The sequence below is a fragment of the Dermacentor variabilis genome, chromosome 2 (assembly GCF_050947875.1).
Source record: "Dermacentor variabilis isolate Ectoservices chromosome 2, ASM5094787v1, whole genome shotgun sequence".
NCBI lineage: Eukaryota > Metazoa > Arthropoda > Arachnida > Ixodida > Ixodidae > Dermacentor > Dermacentor variabilis.
Genome location: NC_134569.1, coordinates 26,989,137 through 27,000,276, shown reverse-complemented (window position 1 = coordinate 27,000,276; position 11,140 = coordinate 26,989,137).

Here is an 11,140-nt window from a genome sequence, read left to right as displayed (position 1 = left end):
TGTTCTATGGCGCCACTTTGCTGACATGCAGTACGTTCATTTTGTGTTATTTTCGAGGTGAACATACAAACGCCCGGTGTGTAATGTATGCCGATGCAAAGCAGCACAAGGCGCACGGTTTTCTGTCCTATCTCCTGCTAGTACCTCCCTCCTCTCGACTGTACAATAGATCTACAAATCAAATGAGATAACGGACACTAAACATTAAATGACCAATGAATAAAAAAGCAAGTCAAGATGAACGCAGAAACACCTTTATTGCGATGCGCCTACATAGTGGGTAAACAGACTGAATGTTAAGGGCGTCGTAGCGAGGGAGAAAGACACACATTTGCCAAATCATGCCTCACATGGTAGTATATTGGAAGGTAAAGAAAATAAAAGCCCATATGGACATCATAATTGCCCCTAATTACTCGGAAAAGCTTTATTCTAGAGCAAATTATTTTCTTGATACAGCCGCGAATAGTTATCCATTGCCTAAGAAGTCACTTACTGAAATTTGCGTGCAACTGTAACCAAGTACACATTCTTTCCTAGTAGTTCTTGCACTTTTTTGTGTCTCTTTCGCAGGAAATGTTTCATAATATTGTTGCATAGGCAATAGAAACTGGGGAATAGAGGCAATGCGTCATTCCAGAGTGAGTCTGAGAAGGAACAGCTTATGCTTTTCATTGTTTATTACATAATTAGGATGCTTATTCTAGCAAAGATCAATCGAGACGGACGGAATCAAGTACTTTTGGTTAAAGTTACTTGAGATACATTAATATTGGTAATATTGATGATACTGCTAATATTTCGGAGTAGGGGGTGCTGCCACATTGTGCGGCAGGACGAGGGACCGAATACGAAGAGAACGAGCTTCGTCTTGACACTGCGCGTCGATGCTTACGCTCAGCAAAGTACTGACGCTTGCAGGCTTAGCGTGTACTTCTACGGGGTATACGCGACAATATCATATGTGTAACGAAATTCGCTTCCTGTGCATCTTACAATTATAAATACTGACTTTAGGCTTAACATTGTTCATTCATTGCAGAAAGCAAGGTTTCTTAAGCGCCCCGTCCAGAACTAACTGATCAGATTGACTAGCATTTTGCGAATACAAAACACAATCGACTGCACGAAGCTTCATTATAGCAAGAATTTTTTGCCAAATATTAAAGAATACAACAAAGTAAGCAGCTTTTGCATCGCCTGTGTTTTAGTCTAGACACATGTCACAAGCTATTGCAACTACAGAAAGAAGGATAGCTCTGCCACTCTGCTATAGAAAGATTGCACTCATGTTAGTCTAATGTATACCGCCTCTATTATCCGCCACATTTTATCTAAAAGGTTGCGCGTCGGAGAAAAGAACGCTAACTTCGACTGCGCCCCGTCGTGTTAGATAATGGAAAGTGCCGAACCACTTGCGTTACAACTTTCTACCTGGCGTTCGCGTGTGGATATGTAATCTCTTCCGAGCGCAGAGTTAACTTATCGTGAGTGCATGCCTTGCCAGCTCCGTCCACTGGCCAGTTAGCACCCTAATAAAAAATCTCAGGCGTCGCGTGTCATGTTGCATTCATGAACTAGGCGGGGCCGGTATCATTTGAGTCTCGCGGCTTGTGCCGTCCTTTTACCGCCGGTGCTGATTAGGAGAGAGCAACGAAGGCGGAGCAGCTATAACGAGACTTGGCGGCTGAAGAGAACCAGGCAGCGGGGATTGTCGCCTTCGTTCCCCCATGGTGGGCACGGCCTGTCGCGTTCAGGAAGTGTGCACATTATGGCTCCTGGCACGTTCGGGCGCTTTCGATCCTCGCCATGCAGTTGCGTGCTTGGCGATATAACTCGCTTTCAGTATAGGAATCGCTAGAGTGCATCAATAAAGGACCTCCATTACCGTGAAGAAATATAGGATAGAAGCAACTTATTTTGTCATGCCTAGTCTTCCTTAACTCCTTCTTCAAGGCTTCCCTTCGAAACTCTCAGAATTCGTGAAAACAACATAACAGGTTGAACTTTTAGAACAAACATTCCCCAGAAATCTATACAGAAAGTATTATTCTCCGCCCCGAAACTGGGGACAAATGATAAACGAAAGGTTATGCAAGCGTATTTCAATAAAAAATACCGTTTTCGATTTTCGACTCATGCACTATGAAGTTGACAAGACGAGAACAAACTACGGCTTTCATGAGCTCCCGGCCATAATACCACGTGCTTAAAACGCTCATTCGAAAATTAATGTTTAGTTACGAAAAATTGAGTCGTTAGCCTCCCCTCTAGGAGATTAAACAGTTTAATATTACGAGAAAAAATTGCACTGTTTCTATTACATTTTCCGTGTTTTCTTTTCCGTCTTAAGCAAGCTTGTCTTAATTACTTTGTTTACAAAGAGCGTTTTGTTATTACTTGTAAAATTGTTTGCACGTGTTTCTGCGTATTCTATATTAAATTCCATTACTAAGGTGTACTTAAATGCATTCTGTCTTTGGTATTTGATTTTATTATTATGATGATGCTGCGACATGTTGATTACATTGGTAATATACTAATTAGTGTCGTTATAAACATAATTATGTAAGCAACATTACGCAAAGTATGCTGCAACTGCATGTGCTCGAATTACCGAGGGCACCCCAGACTTGGTTTTTGCTATAGAACACATTAAGCCCAACTTTCCTGAGTTGAGGTAACATCCGGCTGAGAAAAATTTTTACCTTTTAGCGCACAAAAGACAAAGGGACTATAGGAAAGACGTAGACAAAGCGCTTTGTCTACATCTGTCGTACTGTCACTTTGTTTTGTGCGGGATAAAGGGCTAAAATGGACTACCAACATGGCCAAACTTACATTCTTCCAAGAAAAATTTATTTGAACACAAATGAGAGCGTAGCAGTAGCTGAATGGACAGTATTCGTTCGTTTTCTGCGCATTTTCTTGTGGGTGACGTCTTTCATAAAGTATTGAAAAAGATCTCTATGCTGCGAGCGTCTTAGCATGAATTGCATGAAAATAGCATGCGTCTCAGCTTTCACGGTTTTCTCGTAAACGGTGGTTGTTTCAACGTATGTAAAAAAGGTAGGGGTTCATAATTTTAAATATCACACCAAGAAACAAATACTTCCCGTTCAGTTCAAAACTGGTTCATATAGCCATAATTTTACGCAAGCAGGAGGTGATGTTTAGAAACCTGTGCAGAGTATGCGCGTACTGAGAGCTCACTATTTATCTAGACCCACCGGCAGTTGTAATTTACATGGCACCTAATGTTGTCGTCGAATGCACCATCAGGGCTGCAACGTTTAAAATTAGTTGACACACTGTCGATGAACTGAAATTTCAAAATGTCAGAGCCCAAGGTAAACTCTCTCAAAAGCAAAAAAGCCTATAGAAATTATGACCCTGAACTGCACTTTTTTGCAGATACCCCATGAAATGTTAGTTGTTTACCTCATAAACTCGCTTTGCAGATATGAATAAAGAATTAATATTTTTAAGGGCGAAGCTTTTTCATTTAAATTCAACTGTGCCTCTGATGCATCGCTCCTCGTTGCTTGTTGTCCGCATCACGCTAGTCGGCAGTTCCAATGCCTTTGGAAGAAAATCTATAAAGGCCTTTGTCCCATCTTATGTCTTAGTAAATAAACATCATAAACATGCTTGTAACTAAACATGTAAACGCATTGTTCCAAGGAGAGTTTCGCGCTCTTTTATGTACGCTCTGCAAAGTTTTGATCATGTAGGATGATGATGGCTTCGCTGGAAATATCCCTCAACAACAGCAAAAGCCTTTGTGGCTACATGGGATACTTGCGTGGTAAGTGCATGGCAGTCGTTCCAAGTCACAATCAACGTATGTAATCTCCAATTTTCCGTCGCCCAAAGCGATACTAACAAAGTGTTCTTCGAGAACCACGTGTTCATAGTTTGGACTGAACGAAGCAGCGTGATTTAATATTTCGACTGAGGAGCGCGGATTATGCTCACACTGAACAGGATCATGTGTACAGCTGCTGTCTTTCTTTGTGTCTTTCCCCTAAGTCTTTAGAAAGTTGTGATTGTAGACTCTAATTCACCAACAGTCATTCGACCGAAGCACTATTAGCATTGCTGTTTGGGCCGCCGATCCGCTGACGCAAGCTACAGCTTTCAAGTGTTGCTCTGCTCGACCGAGTTCATGTCGAATATCATCCAGCACTGCGTCAATGCACGCCCCCTTCTCGCGGAGGAACGACTGGTATGTTCTGCGCCCGGACGTTCAATGGTTTTGCAGTGCGAAGACTTGTTAGCGGGTGCGAGTCATGGAGAACACTGTGTCGCGGCGCATAGACGCGTGGCCCACGGTGCGGAAGGAATGGTGCCCATCGCGGCCTCGCTTCTTTCCATGGAAATGTTCGCCAACCGTAGACATCGTTAATGAAGCCGACTACGGTGACTATTTGGGCATGTTGGCAGGACATGACTGCAGCTTTTTGCGCACAAGACGAGGACGAAGGAGAGGCTGAGACATGTAGTTCATTCATGTAGTTAATGAGGCCTCCTTTTTCGTGTGTTCAGACTGAATAACTACGCGCCAGGTTCACTGGGCCGAACGCTCTTTCGGCAGTAGGGTTAATCAAGGCTGCACGTACCACCCTATGCCTCCTCGAAAGTGCGGGAACATGGTACCTTATACCTGTATGATATATCAAAGGCGCACAGCGTTTGTCCGTGCGGCTCAGGTGATGGGAATGCAATGGGACACTTATCTTCCGCATGCTGTCGCAACTAGTTAGGAAGTTTTATGTTTTACTTGGTTACTAAGCAGTAATGAAAGTACAGTTCTGAATATAAGGTGTGAAGATTACAACTGGAAACTATCAGTGGGCTAGATGGTTATCCACCTTACACGAATTCACAATGTAAACGGCTGGACAAACGACAAGGAAACACGCACGTACATGTCAACTGTTTGTGATTTTTGAAATCTAATGTGAATAGTAATAGTAAACACAGTAACTTTCCCTTCCTGAGTGCCACGAGGAGGGCGACATCACTCAAGATAAAAAAACAAACTCGTGATGTCATTTGATTACGCGCAGAAAAATGTCTCAAAAATTGAAGAGCAATAGACGGTGGTCCGGAGCAGAACGCCGTCACTTGCCCCTCTCTCTCTCTCTCTCTCTCTCTCTCTCTCTCTCTCTCTCTCTATATATATATATATATATATATATATATATATATATATATATATATATATATATATATATATATATATATATATATCCAACGCTTTCAATGTGCTGAACGCGGTTTAAATCGTGTATCCGGCACCTCAAAGAGGTGCGGCGTGATGGTAACGCATTTCTCTCTGATTTACCGCTACAGCGCCACTGAATTTCATCTGATTCTACTTAGACTCAGCCATCATTGTTGCATACAGAGCAATCGTACGCAGCACTACTTCAGTGAACCTAACAGCGCGCCGAAGGCGAGGACGAAGACGAGCGCGCTGTCGTGGCCACCACGCGAGAACCACTCGCTTCCTCATTTTCTTCTAGGTTGTTACAAAGCATATAGCAGCGAAGAAAGACAAACGAGCAAAACTGCACATGACTCGGCCGCGCAATGGACGCGGCAATGGCGTAAACCACGGAAGCGACTTCCACGTCACAGAGCGTGAAGCGCCGGCCCTCCCGAGATGCCGTCGTTGCTGCTTAACCGCTGCTCGACATCGAGTGCGCAGCTGCAGTTGACGCAATGGCGACCGCAGAAGCGGCGCAGCTCGGCCGATGTGAGCGCGGAGCAGCGTATCGAGGCAAAAACCCCGCCCGCCCGGGATTGAGCACTGCATTGGCCACGGAAGCGCTGACCGGAAGTGGAAGCCTGCGGGCCGTCCTCTTACATACGGCCGGTTGTGTATGACGTGCAGTTTCGTATACGCTCGCTGAATCTAGCATAAAGGCTCGACCAGTATCAACATGATGGATAGTGCATACGCTTCTTCGTCTTTCTTTTTTTTTTCTTTTGCAATGGAGCTGCGGCCTCGAACTCTATCCGACCTTAGATATACTAAATTACTACACGTCCTTGCATCTGCCGGCATCAGTGTGCTAGAAATCAATTTGTCACAACATATTCTTCGTATATGGTAACGTTCTTTCTGTTTTTGCGTCTTCTGAAGGCTATCATGGCTCTTTTCCAGAACTGCCCTCAGAATAAATCGTCTGCAACATCAGAAACGTTTCGTCAATAAGGAATATTTATTCCAGCGATGTAAGCTGTAGGGTGATTTCAGGCGTGTTCAAACAGGCATGAGGCACCAAACCCAACGACAAGACGACTGGAGGAGAGCTCGCGTCCTCATCAATTTTATATTCGTTCCTATTCGTGCTTGTACTTTTATTAAGTGCGGAGTATTGCCTGCTTATTATTGCCCTATATATACTGCATTAATTTAGTTAACGAAAAAATGTATTCAACATTAAATTATCTCTGCATTTTCATTATGAAGCCCACTTCTAGCCATCGTTCCGTTGCAAGATCGAATTATCCGTTGCAACATCTTCCTTACATTTTTGTCCTACTGAGTACGATAAAGTTAGAAGAGCCTTGGAAGACATGAAACGGGAAAGCGCGGTAGGAGAAGATAGAATAACAGTCGATTTAATCAAAGATGGGAGAGGGATCATGATTGAAAAGTTTGCGGCCCTTCATATTAAATGTCTCACGACTTCAAGGGTTCCATAGAACTGGAAGAATGCCAACGTTATACTAATCCACAAGAACGGAGACGTTAAAGAATTGAAAAATTATAGGCCCCTTAGCTTACTTTCAGTATTGTATAAAATATTCACCAAGATCACTTAAAATAGAATAACGGCAACGCTTGACTTCACTCAACCAAAAGAACAGGCAGGCTTCAGGAAGAGATACTCTACAATGGCTCACATCCATGTCATCACTCTGGAAATCGAGGAATCTGCAGAGTACAATAAACTTCTGTAAATGACTTTCATAGATTACGAAAATACATTTGATTCAGTAGAAATACCGGCAGTCATAGAGGCATTACGTAATCAAGGAGTACAGGAGGCATACGTGAATATTTTGGAAAATATCTACAAAAATTCCACAGCTACCTTGATTCTGCACAAGAAAAGTGGAAAGATGCGTATAAAGAAATGGGTCAGGCAGGGAGACACAATCTCTCCAATGCTAGTCACTGCATGTTTGGAAGAAGTAGTCAAGTTATTAAACTGGGCAGGCTTAGGAGTGAGGATCGATGGCGAATATCTCAGCAGCCTTCGGATTGCAGACGACATTGTCCTGTTCAGCAACACTGGCGACAGATTGCAATAAATGGTGGAGGACCTTAACAGAGGCAGTGTAAGAGTGTGGTTGAGGATTAATGTGCTGAAGACAAATATAACGCTCAATAGAGGCAAGGAACAAGAGTTCAGGATCTCCAATCAACCTTTAGAATCTGTGAAGGAATCTGTGAATCTGTAAGACGTTTACCTTAGTCAATTACTCCCATGGGACCCTGACCATGAGAAGGAAATCTACAAAAGAATAAAGATGGGTTGAAGTGCATACGGCAGACAATGTCAGATCCTGACTGGAAGCTTGCCACTATCATTGAAAAGAAATATGTGCAATCGATGCGTTCTACATGTGCTAACATATGATGCAGAAACTTGGACACTTACAAAGAAGCTCGAAAACAAGTTAAGGACTGCGCAAAGAGCGATGGAATGAAGAATGTTAGAGGCCTAACGTTAAGAGACAGGAAGACAGCGGTGTGGATCAGAGAGCAAACGGGAATAGTCGATAATCTAACCGACATAAAGAGAAAAATATGGGGCCACGCAATCAGTGGACCATTAGGATTACAGAATGGGTGCAAAGAGAAGGAAAACGCAGTCGAGGACGCCAGAAAACAAGGTGGGATGATGAAATGAGGAAATTCGCAGGCGCAAGTTGGAATCGTTTGGCGCAGGACAGGGATATTTGGAAATCGCAAGGAGAGGCCTTTGTCCTGTATTTGACATAAAATAGGCTGACGATGATGTTGATGATGATGACTGAGTATCTTCTCCTTCTTCCTTCAGTTACACCTGTATCTTTATTAGACTCGCATTGCTTTAATTAATGCAAGTGATACGTATACTTGCAGTGGTGTTGCAGAATTGTAAAAAAGAAAATTGGTTCATTTAAAACGGGCACGAGCAATGGTTCCCCTTAACCTTCTTCCCTAGCTGAGTTACCAGTATCAGTCGTAGAAAACTGATCCCACAATTGCATTTCACTTACTCTGGCTCAAATTGATTGCCCGTTCCTTAAGAGATACATCGCCTCTTGAGGGCTTCGTATCAGACTGAACTCAAATGACTCTGAAACGCTCGTAGAGCTCCAATGTGTGCGCGACCGGTAGCGGCCGGTAGCGGCGCATCCCTGATGCGGCGCCTGAATGCTCCTCTTCGCATCCGCCTGAGCTCAGGGCGGAAGCAGCGAAGCGCGTCCCTCAATGACCGTTGTGGGCGGACTACACATCGCCACGCTCATTGTCTGGAGTCCCAGTGACCCTGCAAGAGTGAAGCCATCGGCGCTTCTGTACGCTCCCGATGTGGGTAACGCGGTCACAGAGGCGGCGGCGGTCTCCATGTTTCAACGTGGTCCTTTTCACTCGAGCCCCTATGGAGACAGCGGTGAGAAAAGAAAGGTGTTCTCGGATGCGGCGTTCGGAGAGGTCGCGAAATGCGAGCGGCTGCTCCGAGTGTTAAACGGATCGGCGTGCACGTGGCCCCTCAGAAGCCGTCGTTTGAGGAGCCTGACCCGCGTGCTTCGAGTTTCGTCGGTTCGCAGCGGCGCCATTGTAGGCAGCGCTGCGTCAATGCGGTTGGTGGCAGGCGGGAGTCTTTATCATCGCCTTCGCTTTGTGCTACGCACTGAACGTGTCAGCCAGGGATGGCTTGTTTCGAAATGGCGCTTCTCCAGACGGTCGAGAATGCGGGGCGTTTCAGTTCGAGTATTGTCGGCTAATTGCTTTAACAACAATACTACTGAACAAAAGGCAGCGCTTAAATGCGGAAGAAGTGATTTCCGGGTGCTAAGAGCAAGCTTTGCCAGAAGTGAACATGAAGGGTGATGATGGGTCGGAATAAACATTGTACTCTTACTGATGACATCGCTTGATCGCAGTGGAGGTCGTAGCATTCCAGACAAAATAATACATGGGACATTCATTACAGAATTCCTGCCTTATGGGTGTGGAGACGGTTAGCAGACAATGAGAATGTTCACCACCTACTCCTCGAATGCCCCATATACGAGATGCAAACACGGCAGCTAGAACAAGAGCTACACTCCATTGATCCTCACCGGCCTTTCTCACTCGCAAAATTGCTGGACCCATGGCCATCAAAATAGCACAGCGAAAACTATTGAACGCACGTGAAAATTTTTATCAAGACACAGGCATCCTTAAAAAATACTAGGTATTGCCCTGAATAATCACACGATGTCACTACAACGTTCTTCTATTATTTGTAATTATTGGTGCTCGTATATTACGTGTTATACATTTTTTTGTGAGTGAATTATTTTAACACTGTGTAATTCCTCATCTGTTTATATGCTCATCCAAGTCTACATAGCAGCCGTTTGTGACCTTGTTTATGAACTCATTGTGGTGCAACATGCATTTGACTTTTATACTGTTATGTTCGTAGGCGTATAGGACTGTGTTATGGATTTCTGACCGTATGCAGAGATTTCTTTTCATTTTCCTACATATTTTTTATATTGTTGTTTCCGCTATGAGAAAGGGAGTAGCCGTCACCATTATAAGGTGACTACGTCTCTTTCTTTTATTTTCATTTCAATAAAAAAGGCAATTTGTTCTGAAAAAGCTGTGCTATGCGGTTAATTAAGCGGTATGGTATAAAATAAAAAAAATATTATCTATCCGTCCTTCTATTCTACACACTGCAAGTATTGCCACGTAATAAAAAAAAACACATTTGAAATGTAGAAATGAAAACCTCACCTTTGAGTCGTTGCTTTAGCCCTTTGAGGAACTCAGCAGGACGTCATCCTGAATCGCTGAAGTATGTGTCTGTGTTTTCTGCAAGGAAATAAAAGGCAATGTATTACCACAATACATCACCAATGAAAATAGAAGGGAGAAAATATACCTTTTCCATATCTCACTAAGTTCTATCTTTAGGTTATCATTATTTAACGATGTCATTAGTTTATTTTCCGTATCGCTCAGTCTTTAAACTTAGTTAAATAAGAGCTCGGACACGTGGCTTTAATATGTCAAGTATGTGTAGGGGGGGGGGGTGATCGGAAGAAGCAGGCGCTTGTCATGGTGATGTGAGCGCCACTGAAATTGGATGTAACCCTACCTGAATTGACGCTGTTTCCACGAGCGGAGCACTGGTGACAGGGCTAAACGATCCGCCGGTATTCTTCGATACAAAACCTATTACTGCGACAGCAGTAGCACGTTTTACTTACAGTAATAAGTTTTACTCCACTGTGAGAGCTCAAATTTTGGCATCCTTTGACCGTGGGCCCGTTGTTTTCATTGTGCCGCTGGCGACAATCGTTGCCTCATCGTGACGGTCGTCCATCCAGTCCCCCCCCACCCCCCAACCACACACACACTCCACACCGCATGCAATCACCACGGATGTGCTCTACGCAAATCTTGCGCTGATGAGGGTGCGCGCCTATGCGGGTGATTGCAGCCAAAGTGTTTCTCGAGGGTAAAAAAAGAGAAAGAGGGAGAAAAAGAAAAGCCAGCTCGCTTTTCTGTCGCATTCGGGGGCTGCTGGTACGGCCTAGACTAGGGTTTCGCTAATGGGCACATTCGAGTGGGCGACGTTGACGCAACCGAGAGGGAAGTGAGGTGATTTTGGCTTGTTCTGCCAGGAAAACGGATTTACTGTGACGTCGAAGTTGGGCAACCTGCGCTTTGCTACGTATTTGTGTTGCATTGATCGGCCGGAACGGATTAGGAAAAGGCGGGAAGGCGAATGCGAATCGCAATAGAATGAGTAAAATGGCGAACACTCTTTCCGAAGACTCCAGTTTTGTACAAGAGTTGGGGCTGAGACGGGGTCCAAGCTGCGAAAAGCAAGAACGTGCCCAGCGCTAT